At 37.9% G+C, this 12,276-nt stretch overlaps 1 non-coding gene across 1 annotated transcript; it reads right to left on the bottom strand.

Moving 5' to 3' along the window:
- Positions 1-7,615: 7,615 nt before the first annotated feature.
- Positions 7,616-7,722, bottom strand: LOC111724449. The gene has a single exon (XR_002772750.1). It is a non-coding gene; the product is annotated as a U6 spliceosomal RNA (small nuclear RNA).
- Between the last annotated feature and the right edge of the window lie 4,554 nt (positions 7,723-12,276).

The following is a 12,276-nucleotide window of genomic DNA, read 5'->3' as shown; positions in this document are numbered from 1 at the left end:
AAGGAGTCTCTATAGGTAGAAAGAAATGCTCTCTCATTCATTCTGATTTCTTTATATTGTAGGTACTCCTATTGTTGCACTTACGGCTGTGTCATAATATTTTAAAAATAGCTTATAAGTCTGTCTCTCCTATTGAAGTCTCAGTCTTTTGATAACAGAGACCCTGTCTTATTCCTTGGTGCCTAGCACAATGCCTGACATACAGAAATCATCCAGTAAATGTCTGTTGGGTGAATGAGAGAACAAAAGGCCTTTCTCTGCCTCTGGAGTCTGTTGAAACATTCAGAACATATGTAACAATCCATGCTCTGTTGTGCTATATTTCAGAGAATAAACATGCAGGCCTATTGTGTTTTTGAATGCATTTTAAATGGGAAAATGTTCAGCATGTGTTGTAAGTTACTGCTCTCAGAGTGGGGTCCGGAATCAATCAATGTCTCAGTCCCAACAGCAAGTGGACAACCACTCATCCCCCACCCTTTCATTTGTCTCAAGAGAAAATAACTGGTTTAAGCCACACTAACCTCTCCTGTCTTTGTTCTCAGATATGGGGACTGTTTCACAAAGAAAGGAGGGTCTGTGGCTCTGCTCTTTCAGAAATACTGAATTCAGAGCACTTACATAATAGGAAATGTCCCTAAACTCCAGCCAGATCAATTTGTTCCCCCTCCCCAGGGCTATTATCACAGTGCCCTTGCCAAAGCTCTCAACAAGTCTTCATAATCTCTTACATGCTTAGTTCTCTGTGGAGTTTTCCAAGTACTTTCCTACCCATTATCTTTTCTAATCGTCACAACAGCTGCTATATACAGTATTCCAGAGGGCACTGAGTAAAGGAAAGAGATCCAACTCTGGAGCTAGAAAGCACTGATTCAATTCCTGCTCTGCCGTTGACTGGTGTGTGCCAGTGGCCAAGTATCTTCATCTTGATGAGCCTTGGCTTTCACATTTGTAAATGGAGATAATACCTCAAAGGCTTCTTGTGATAGGATTAACGTGTATTAACCATCTAGAACAGTGTTTGGTACATGGTAGATGCTTGAGAAATGGTAGTTCTCATTGTTTTCATGTTATAATTGTTCTGGGTTCTTGTAGCAATTTGGGTTAAGATTAAACCAGGTACAGTGATGCAGTGAAATAGTGCCAATGGGCATCACAGATATTGTCAATTACCTGCCTCCCACCACCTCACATTCTAAAGCAAAGGTGGAAAGAACTTTAAAAAAACAAAGCAAAAAACAGCACAAAAAGGAAATGGGACAAAGGCAGGCCTTGTAGATCCAATATTGCTGGAGTGCAACTATATCCATCCTGGAATTGGTATGGCTTCATGCTTAAAGTGCTTGCTTTGGAGTATTTGGTAGTAGTTAATTTGTTCCTGTGAATATAATTTAACAGGAATTGAATTGGCATCTATGCTGTGTTGAATGCTAAGTTTAGAGAGATAAATGAATAAATTAGCAACTGAACAACAGACTGCACAAAGAGGACAGAGCATGGAGCCATTCACTGGAAAAGTCTCTGGAGGAGAGTGTTGGAAGAATAGACTTGGTTCTTCTCAGATGGTGTCAACACTGACTCTTAAAGATGTGATGAGTTTTGGGGAAGTTCCGTCATGGGTAGTGATGAAGATACGATTAGGTTCACATGAAGGCCAAGTATTTGCTCTGCAGTTAGAGCTGAGAATCCATGCCCTATCACTGATTAAGCTGGAGAGCCTTGAATAAGTTGGCTCAGTGCTTGTGTTTATTTAACTTACAATGGAGATACTAGTAATGTTTACTTTGTAGATTTTAGGGGAATCAACAAATGATTTCCCATTTTCCCTATTTAGGCTTAGAATTAAATGAGAGGGTGAAATTAGATAGGTGGATATGAAAATTTCATTAATTAGACTATATTCGAAACCTTGGATGTTTAGAAATAATAGCCTTTCTACTCTGGCACCCCAACATACTCATTAGGCACAGGTAGAAATGGAAAACATAGACCCTTCTTGGGAGTACAAAGATCTCCACTAAGCTTCCTGTGGGATTTAGCAAGCAGGCTGGGCTACTTTTTTTTTCTAGGCACGCAGACCAAAGAGTGGTCCTAGGTGTTCCTGAGCCAAATGTGTCTAGTTTCTTCTTACCAACTGTCTCCAGGGAAAATGAGGGGATGAGCAACAGGCTAAAAGTTTTACTCTAATAGAGAACCTTAATTCCACAGGTGGAATTAATATGAAGCCTAAGGAAGGGAGGTTGCCTCCAACATTTATAGCAAGGAGTTGTGAGGATTAAATATGAGGTAATATATATAAAATTCCAAGCATGGTGCTTGGCACATAGTAAGCACTCAACCATTGTTAGCCTTTATTGTTGTTGTTGCTATGGCATCAGATTAGCAGGACTCAATATATTGTTCAATATCCTCTCACTAACATATCCATGAAGATACACAAAAACAAATACTGGACACCAAAGAGTCGATGACCATATGCCAAAGTCTGAGGGGGGCTTTCTTTCAGCTGTACTGTTGGTGAAGATACCCATCCCAGATAATCTTTAGAAAGCGAGGAGCCCTCCTTTTGGGAAACAGAGGTTTAAATGGATCCAAAATATCAATAAACCTTAATGGAGTTACATCCCTTCTGCGTTTAGAAATTATCTTTTGGGCTTGATGAAAATGGTTTGTCTTATTTCCATAAATTTCATTCCACACACAATCAGAAGCAACCATTTTTAGGACATGTGATTCATTGCATATGGAAATAGGTAGCTATCCGAGGCAAAACATTCTGGTAGAAATGGTAGAGTTCTGGGAATAGTAGTGATGGAAGAAGAGGCAGGAGAAAGAATGTGACCTTTTAAGCTCTATCTGATAAAAGGACTAATAAATGCATCAGTAAGTAAGAGGAGAGTTCACTTGGGGCCTGCTTAGTCAAGCAGGATGATTGCCTGCCCAGAAAAGGGCCAGGGGATATGCACATTCATTCCTACTGTGAGTCCAGGTGTCAAAGAAGAAGACTCCAGCACCCAAGTGGACAGGGAGAGAAACCCAGAAGATCCTATGGCCTCTACTTTCTCACATAAGTTGGGCCCTATTTAAGAAAAAATCAACAGTAGGGGGAGAAAAGGTGCCCTATAAAAATTTCAGTAGCATAAAGGAAAGGAAAAATTATTTTCCTGGCTCAGAGGGAATTTATAACTCTAAAAATTAGTTACTAAAAGAAGCCAGAAAATCTTTTGGCAGGTACTTGCTTATTTTCAATAAAATGCAAGAAATTATGGTCTGCCTGAAAAAGGATGAGTGAGCATTGAGCAGGAAATGGTATGAGATGAAAAGAGAAGCTTGCAAGTCAACTCCAGAAGGGAAGATTAAAATCAATGTCAACACTGAAGGTGATTTTATAAAATGGAATTGTTCTTGAAGAAAAGATTAGAGCAAAACAAAAATATGTAAGTTTTGATAAAAAGAAACTATTCTTCAGAGAAAGAAAAGGCCAGTGTTTAGAGATTAATATGACTTGGTATGTTTTGGGTGACACTAATATATATTACTGGAGTCTTTTTAAATCTTAAGGAAAACACAATTCTATAATTCATGCAAAAAAAACTGCAAAAGAAAAACAAAACCAACAGGAGTGGCTTGTATACAAAGAACAAAATAATCAGATATTTCTTTGACAACTTTGAAAAACTTAATAGAGCAATGTATGAACCACAAATTGGTCAGAGAAACCAAGTGAGAGATGAATTAATTCAAGCATGTTAAACTAAATGAAGAATGTTAAATTGTAGTACAGTAGAATAGATGACAAGCAATGAAACAAACATGAGAACATAAAATCTATGTCAGCTAGGATTCTGTCCGGAAACAGAAACCATCTAGGTATTTCAAATAGAGAGGATTTAAGGCAGGCTATTTGTTGCTTGCGGATGTTTTTTTCTGAAGACACAAATAGGGTATGATTTCTTAAACTTTAGTGTGTATTCACATCACCTGGGAGCATGTTAAAATTCAAATAGATTTGGAGTTAGAAATGAGTCCCTGAAACGCTTTTTGAGTAATAAGAAAATAGAGTTGTTGATAAAATAAAACAATGATAGCAGAAAGCTACAACCTACCTGCGGGTTGAAGGGACACAGGAAGGAGATGTTATTTCAGTGCCATGGAGTGGTAGCTAACCACATGGCCAACTTCTAGCTGGGAGCTGGGACCAAGGTGGGAGCAGCTGGCAACTTCTGAAATTACAGTGGAGATGCAGCTGCTGGAGACCCAGCTGGACGCAGAGTGGTGGGGAGTAAATACCCTGGCTTCTCCCTTCCTTTGAGCCTCTGATCTTTAGCATGTTTTTCCTGCCAGCTGAAACTCCCTTCCCCAGTGCAGTTTGCAGCCTCACTGATTCTCAGCTGCTTCTTCTGGGTCACCCTTTAATAGGCTGAGCTTAAGATCACTTAAACATGATCTCAACTTCCATATCTAACCATCTATAGTTGAATGTATCACAAAGGGGTAAGTATGGGATCCACCTCTTAGAGATAGAGAGAAGGGGTAGGGAAGAGTGAGGGGAAAATGCAAATAGAGTTCTTTAATATTAATAAAAAACATGGTTTTTCTCTTATGCTTAATGCACTATGTAGCTCCTACCTTTTAGTGTGCTGCACACCAAGCGCTGTCCCACTTCAAGCCCTTAACAAAGACTGGTTGGTGCCTTACCACGGGAGGCTTTTCCCCATGATCTGTGGCTGGGTAACTCCTGCTCATCACTGAGATCTTAGCTCAAATGTCTTTTATTACAGAATACTCCCCCTAAGGCCCCAGACAAGATAAGATCTTCCTGAAATAACTTCTCATAAAGTCTTTTGCTTGTTCTTTCTGGCACTATGCAATGTGAAAATTATATATCTGTGTGATTGGGTTCTGTGTCCCTGTCCCCAACTAGGCCATAAGTTCCATGAGGGTAAAAATAACGTCTACCTTGTTAAATGCTGTATTTCCCATGCCTGGAAAACTGGATTGATACATGGACACACCTGTCCAGTTTATGAGTATGAAAAGCAGATTGGGAGTTACAATGGCCAAAAATACGTTCCTGATTTTAATATTTGTGATTTCTGGAAGGTATTTTGCTTTGGTAATGAGCTGCTCAATCAGGAGTTGATGTTCTAAATTTTCAAAAGTTGTGTCATGTGTGTAACCCATGGAAGTGGTTGTTAAAAGTAGAAAACAGCTACAGGTTAGTGGAATACTCACCAGATGCCACCAACACTGTGCTGTTTTATAGACGTGCCTCTTTCACTGATGAGGACACTGAAACTCAGTTGTTGAATGATGTTCGTTAAGTTCCTGAGGAAAGATGAAGTCTGATGCCTTTCTGTCTTCATCAACCAATGTAACTAACTTCTATAACTTCAAAATAACTAGCTTTCAGTTTAACTGAATGGACTTTTTTTTTTTCCCTTTTTCTAGTTCAAGGATGAGGACCTAAGTTGCGGGTGGCATAAAGTCTTCAGGGAACGCTCCTGTCTGTGAGAATGGTAAGTAAAGCAGGCACCTGTTTGTGCGAGGCTGTGGCAGCCCCCAAGGAATCCCAGAATGAATGAAGTTTGTATCTCTCCCAGCTGCAAAGAGCCAAGAGAGGTCTTTGTGGGAAGTTAAGTCCAAATTAGAACCATGAGGAGCATTGGCAGATTGAAGCCAGTGGTGTGCCAGCTCCCAAGAGCTGATTATTAAATTTTCAGGAATTTTTGCAAGCTGGTTTTAGACATAGTCGTTATTAAAAATTAAATTTTATTAAAAGCAAGATAAATACTTAAGGCATCCCTTCCTAATTGTTTTACTACATTTTACTGTAATCTATGCTCTGGAGTTGCTTATGTCTATTGAAACGGAATGGTGATAATAGCGTATGGTGAAGTGCTACTGTGTGTCTCTTCCCAATTCTGTGTTCAGTGACTTCACGTAAGTACCTTGAAATTGTCTGTCATGAAGTGTTTACACCATGGAAATTGGCAAGTGCTACACATTAGTCCACATTTTCCTGAAAACTAGTTGCTAAACGTTTGTCAACATCACTACTGGTTTAGTCCCTGGGAAAGGGGCAAGGTTCAGAGCCCAATATGAAAAGCCAAAGAACAGTACAAATCAAAACTGTAGCTGTTCGTGGTTGCTCCCCTCTGCTATGTGGGGTAGCTGAAGAATGGAGTTTTGGTATTATAAATAGAAATGCTTGGCATGGTGTTCTTTAATGAAAAAAGAGAAGAAAATGCTGGTGAGAATATAGCTAGGAAGCAGAAGTTATATATTATTAATATAAACGCAACTGTAAAATTTTTTGTGGTATAAAACAGTCCCATTTGTTAAATTAGGTAGTTACAGATGAGATGATGGGATTCTTCTTAAAACTGATTAAACTCGGAGGTGATGTGTGAGGTTTAATCTGTGTTTACAAATTTGACACTTGCCACACCCTTCTACTGTCTTGTTCGTGCTTATGGAAAGCTACAAGATGTTCGTGTAAATTTTGGAAGTTTGGGCTCTTGTTATATTTGGAAGAAGCTCTAGGATGTTGTCTAAAGAAGCTAAGAATTTATAAGAGGCAAAATCTGACTGCGATATGATGTGACGGTGGGAATGTCAGAGTTATTGTCAACACCAGAATTTTGGTTGTGCTTGTGTAATAGGTTTTCCTTAAGGGCTTTAATTGTTCTTTGAAATCTGATTCTTAACAACTCAGGCAAGGAATATGAAATTTTATAGAAATGTTCAATTTGAATTATGTGGATGAAGTTGGCTAGCCGCAATACCTGGTGCGTATTTCCTGGCATACTTTTCCTAGATGTTTTAATTAATTATAAAGGAATATGTGCTATGTGCTTCTGGTAAAAATTCAAATAATACAGCCTCTGATTATCTTATAGACTTAAAACCCAAACCCCAGAGTTAAGGTACCATAAATAAAGCAATTTATTTTGTATTCCAGAATTTCTCTACTTATATGTGCTTATTATTAAATATGAAAATTAAGTGAGATCATATTGCTCTGTAACCTGATTTTTCTTTCAAAAATTATGAAATGGCATACCTACAGAGGACTGTATAAATGGATGTGTACATTTTAATGAATTATAATTAAATGAACACCGGTACGATCTCTACTTGGGGTAAGAAATAGAAAATTGCCTGCAACTTAGAAGTTGTGTGAGTTCCTCTGTAATCATCATTATTTCTTCCTCTTCCATAGGAAACCACACCTTTAATTTTTTGTGATAATTATTGTTGTGCTTTCCTTCATACTTGCACCATGCATTCCTAAATAATCCTTTCTTTAGTGTTGATTCTTTTGAATTTTATATGGAAGACTTCATATGGAAGTATGGAATCATACTGCATGTATTTTCCTGTGCCTTTTTTTCTATTCAGCATTATAAATGAGATTCATTCACGCTGCTGCATGTAGGTAGAGTTTGTCATCTTCATTGATGTATAGTATTCCATGGTAAAGATAGAAATCAACTTGTTTATCCATTAGATTTTTTTAAATTAAATCATCACTGTGTACATTACTGCAGTCATGGGGTACAATGTGCTGGTTTTATATACAATTTGAAATATTTTCATCAAACTGGTTAACAAAGATATGGAATGCTTCACGAATTTGTGTGTCATCCTCGTGCAGGAGCCACGCTCATCTTCTCTGTATCGTTCCAATTTTAGGATATGTGCTGCCAAAGCAAGCACTATCCATTAGATTGTTGACAGACATTTGTGTTGTTTCCAGTCCTTTGATGAAGAATGCTATTTTCAATATTTTTATATACTTCTGGTCTAAGTGTATAAAAGTTTTCCTGTATCTAAGAGAGAGGTTGTTGGATCATAGATCTTGCACATGTTCATCTTTATTAGGTAAAATAAATTGTATTCCAACGTGGTTTTATTGGTTTACTCTGAGTCACAGTGGATGAAAAATCTAATCTTTTCAAATCTTTGCCAACACTTGGTATGGTCAGACTTAAACATTTTTGCCTACGTGTGTTATTGTGGTTAATTTGCATTTATCAGATTCCTAATGAGGTTAAGTTTCTCTTCAGATAATTATTGGCCATTTTGGTTTTCTTTCTCATGGAATTTCTCTTCAAGTTATTTGTCCATTTTTTTTTGTCTTGAGTTATCTTTTATTTAATAATTCTTTAGTGTTCTTTACATACAGTTTTTAAAAATCAGTTCTAAGATGCTACTGATTTTAAAATGTGCCACTATTTTCTCTTACATTAAAGAAAGAATATTTAAAATATAAAATATTAGTGTTCATAATATGCACCTCAATTTCCATGAGAGTAAGATGTGGAAAGCTGTCTTAGAAATAAAAAATATGGCATTCTAGTATAAGACCTTTCCCAGTTATGTGTGTTGCAAATGGCTTCTCCCCATCATTACTTGGTTTTTCTCTTTATAGTTTCCTTTGATTAATTGAAGTTCTAAATTTAAAAAAAATTTTTTTTTAATTTTTGCTTTCAATTTCTGCTGGCTTTCACTTTATCTTAGTTTGAAGTTGTTTTTTTTTAATTATTTTTTTCTTTCTTCCTCCTTTAGAGATTCTCTTGCCCTCTTGCCCCCCATGTAGCTGGGATTACAGGCGCTTGCCACAACGTCCGGCTTTTGAGTGTGTGTGTGTGTGTGTGTGTGTAGAGATGGGGTCTCACTCTGGCTCACTCTGCCTCATGCTGGTCTTCCTCTGGTCTCCAACTCTACTGAGTTCAGGCGATCCCTCTGCTTGGGCCTCCCACAGCACTGGGACAATAGGCATGAGCACCACGCCTGGCCTGAAGTTCTAAATTTTAATGAAGTCAAATTTATCTACCTTTATTCATCTGTTTTTTTTTTCTTTTTGCATCTTATTTAAGAAATCCTTTCCAAATATGAAATAATGAAGAAACATTAATACCTAAAAGTTATATAGTTTTGCCCTTCTCCTAGATTTGATTTTAAGTATGGTGTCAAATGAGGGTCCAATATTCTTCCTTTTGGCCTATTTCTATCTTTCCATGATTTGTCAATCTTTACACCAGCGGTTCTCAACTGCAGGTGGTGACCCCTTTGTAACAATGAAAATATATCCTGCATATCAGATATTTGTATTATGATTCATAACAGCAGCAAAATTACAGTTATGAAGTAGCAACAAAAATTTTATGGTTGGGGGCACCACAACATGAACTGTATTAAAGGGTCGCGGCATCAGGAGGCATTAGGAAGGTTGAGAACCACTGCTTTACACCAATACTGGACTGAATTTCCTGTAGCTTTCCTGTTAGAGCAAGTTGCCTATTTGTTCTTCTACAAGGCCATTTTGGGTATTCTTGGCCCTTTGAATCTAGATGTCAATTTGAGGAGAAATGACATCATTATAATATCAAGGCTTAAAATTCACTAATGTGATGTATATCTCCATTTTGGATTCTTTCTTTCTTTCTTTCTTTCTTTCTTTCTTTCTTTTCTTTCTTTCTTCTTCTTTTTTTTTTTTTTTTTGATACAGAGTCTCAAGCTGTCACCCTGGATAGAATGCCATGGTGTCACAGCTCACAGCAACCTCAAATTCTTGGGCTTAAGCAATTCTCTTGCCTCAGCCTCCCAAGTAGCTGGGACTACAGAAGCCCACCACAACGCCTGGCTATTATTTGGTTGTGGTTGTCATTGTTGTTTGGCAGGCAGGCCCAGGCTGGATTCAAACCCGCCAACCTTCAGTGTATGTGGCTGGTCCCCTACTCACTGAGCTTTGGGTGGTGCCAGTTTTTTTTTTTTTTCTTTTATACAGAGTCTCAAGCTGTCACCCTGGATAGAGTACCATGGCGTCATAGCTCACAGCAACCTCAAACTTATGGGCTCAAGTGATCCTCTTGCTTCAGCTTCTTGAGTAGCTGGGACTATAGGCACCCGCCACAACACCTGGCCAGTTTTAGAGACAGGATCTCACTCTTGCTCAGGCTTGTCTGAAACTCCCACGCTCAGGCAATCCACCCACTTCGGCCTCCCAGAATGCTAGGATTAGAGGTGAGAGCCACTATACCCAGCTCTTTTTTTCTTGATAACATTTTATAGTTTTATGTTTTGTATGATTTCTATAAGATTCATTCCTAGATATTTTTAGGCTATTAAAAGCAGCAGCATTTGTGTTTTGTTGATATATATAAAAATACAATTGAGATTGTATATTGTCCTTGTATTCAGCAACAGTTTATTCAAGTTGATTAATTTTAATAATTTCTTTGCAGATTTAAAACATTTTCTATTATATATCTATATATATAAAAAACCATTAACATATGTTAGTAGTATCAGTTCTGTTTCTTTTGTTTGCCGTTATGCATAGTCTGAGATTTTAGAGATGTCAATAGTAGGCAGTCTTGTCTTACTCTTGACTCAAAAATAGTATCCCATAGTTCAACAGTAGAGATAATATTTGAGATTTTGTTTTTGTACATATACTATGTCAGATTAGTGGATTTCCTTGTGGTCAAAGTCAAGCTTCATGAATAATTACCTAGATGTCCTTAGCAAGATATTTTACCTCTCTGTGAATTAGCATCCTCATTAGAAAAATGGGGTGTCCTCCTCTAGATTCCCTAACAGTGGGACAAATTAACTGCTAATGCTTTAACTGAGGGTGTAATCCCAGGGCAGCAGCAATGAGTGAAAGGCAAGTGAGGTGGCGAAATGGGGAAGCAATGCACTGGCCACTGGCCTGTGATTAGCTGCAAAGACATACCCAGTTGCTCAGCAGGTGAGTCATTCAGACATGATGCCTCTGGATAGGCCGCAGGACCATCTGAGTCTCTGCACAGTCAGTGGGCAGGAGGAAGGAGAGAGATTTTGTCCTGTTGCTTTCCATCTTTTACTAGACTATATTTGCTCCACTGGGAGTTAATGCAACCCAGAAGGAGAGAAAGTTATCAGGCTTTGTGGCAGCTGTGGGCAGACACTTCTATGGAGTGGTATTTCATCTGAGTTTGAGGTTGTGGGAGGGGCCGGGGACTCTTGGCAAGTGGCAGATCAGCCTCAAGCAGCAGAAAGTCAGATGGCTGAGCTGGTGAGCATGGCAGGGCAAGTGGCTGAGCCCAGGAGGCAGGTGAGGCTGAGAGACTGCGAGTTGCTGCATAAGATAGGCCAGTTTACGGAGCTCCTAGCAGCATCTCCTGGGGAAAAGGGTTGTGTGGCTGAAATACATTATTTGTATTTATTTTAAGGTGGAATAAAATCCTTAGAAAGAGTGCCTGGTGTGAAGTGAGCTTTCAAATTCAATTAGCTAAAATGTAGTCCAATTTATAATCCTTTTCTCTATAGACACTGATCTTTGTGAAATGCTTAAAAAAGCCTTCCCTATTCAGCTGTTCTAAAGGTAGTGTCCATCTGGATTTTATTTTAGTATAAGAAATGAAGTCAGAATCATGCTTTATGTTTTTCCAGATGACTTGACGCCAGTCCAGACACCACATGCTGAATGTTTCATATTTTTTCCTTTGCTTTGAAATTGGATTTATAGTATATTAAATTTGCATATTTATTTGCTAATTTATTAACTGTTCCGTTCCATTGATAAGTCTGTGAATTCTATTTATTATAAGCATTGTGGCTTTGTCATAATACAGTATTGTAAGATATGCTCCCATTTCTTGCTCTTCTTTTTAAAAAGATTTTCCTGGTTATTTTCATAATGTTTATAATTTTAGATAAAGTTAATCATTTTTAAAATTTTTCTCCTAAAAAATGTCCTGCTGGAATATTGATTATGAATATATTTATGGTTTAAATTAGGAAAAATTTATAACAGTGAATATACTTAAAAAAAATAAGCTCTCAGCTGGGCATGGTGGCTCATCCCTATAATCCTAGCACTCTGGGAGGGCAAGGCAGGTGGATTGCTTCAGCTCATGAGTTCAAGACCACCCTGAGCAAAAGTAAGAACCTGTCTCTACTAAAATAGAAAAACTGAGGCAGGATGATCACTTGAGCCCAAGAGTTGGAGGTTGCTGTGAGCTATGACACCGCCTGGTAATCTACCCAGGGCAGCAGCTTGAGACTCTGTCTCAAAAAACAAAAAAACAAAAAAACAAAAACAGAAAAACTCTCTTAATTTATTCAATACTCAATGTTTATTAGTAGAACTATATAGTTTCCTATAAGTCCCAAACATTTCTTGTTGCATTATTCCTAATTTGTGATTTTCTATGATTGTAAATAGAATATTTGATCTTTATTTTACTTATATGTATATCAGGAATCTATTGGCTTTATATG

The sequence above is a fragment of the Otolemur garnettii genome, unplaced genomic scaffold (genome assembly GCF_000181295.1).
Source record: "Otolemur garnettii isolate 467f Iridium unplaced genomic scaffold, OtoGar3 scaffold00001, whole genome shotgun sequence".
NCBI lineage: Eukaryota > Metazoa > Chordata > Mammalia > Primates > Galagidae > Otolemur > Otolemur garnettii.
This window is presented reverse-complemented; position numbering and strand designations above follow the sequence as displayed.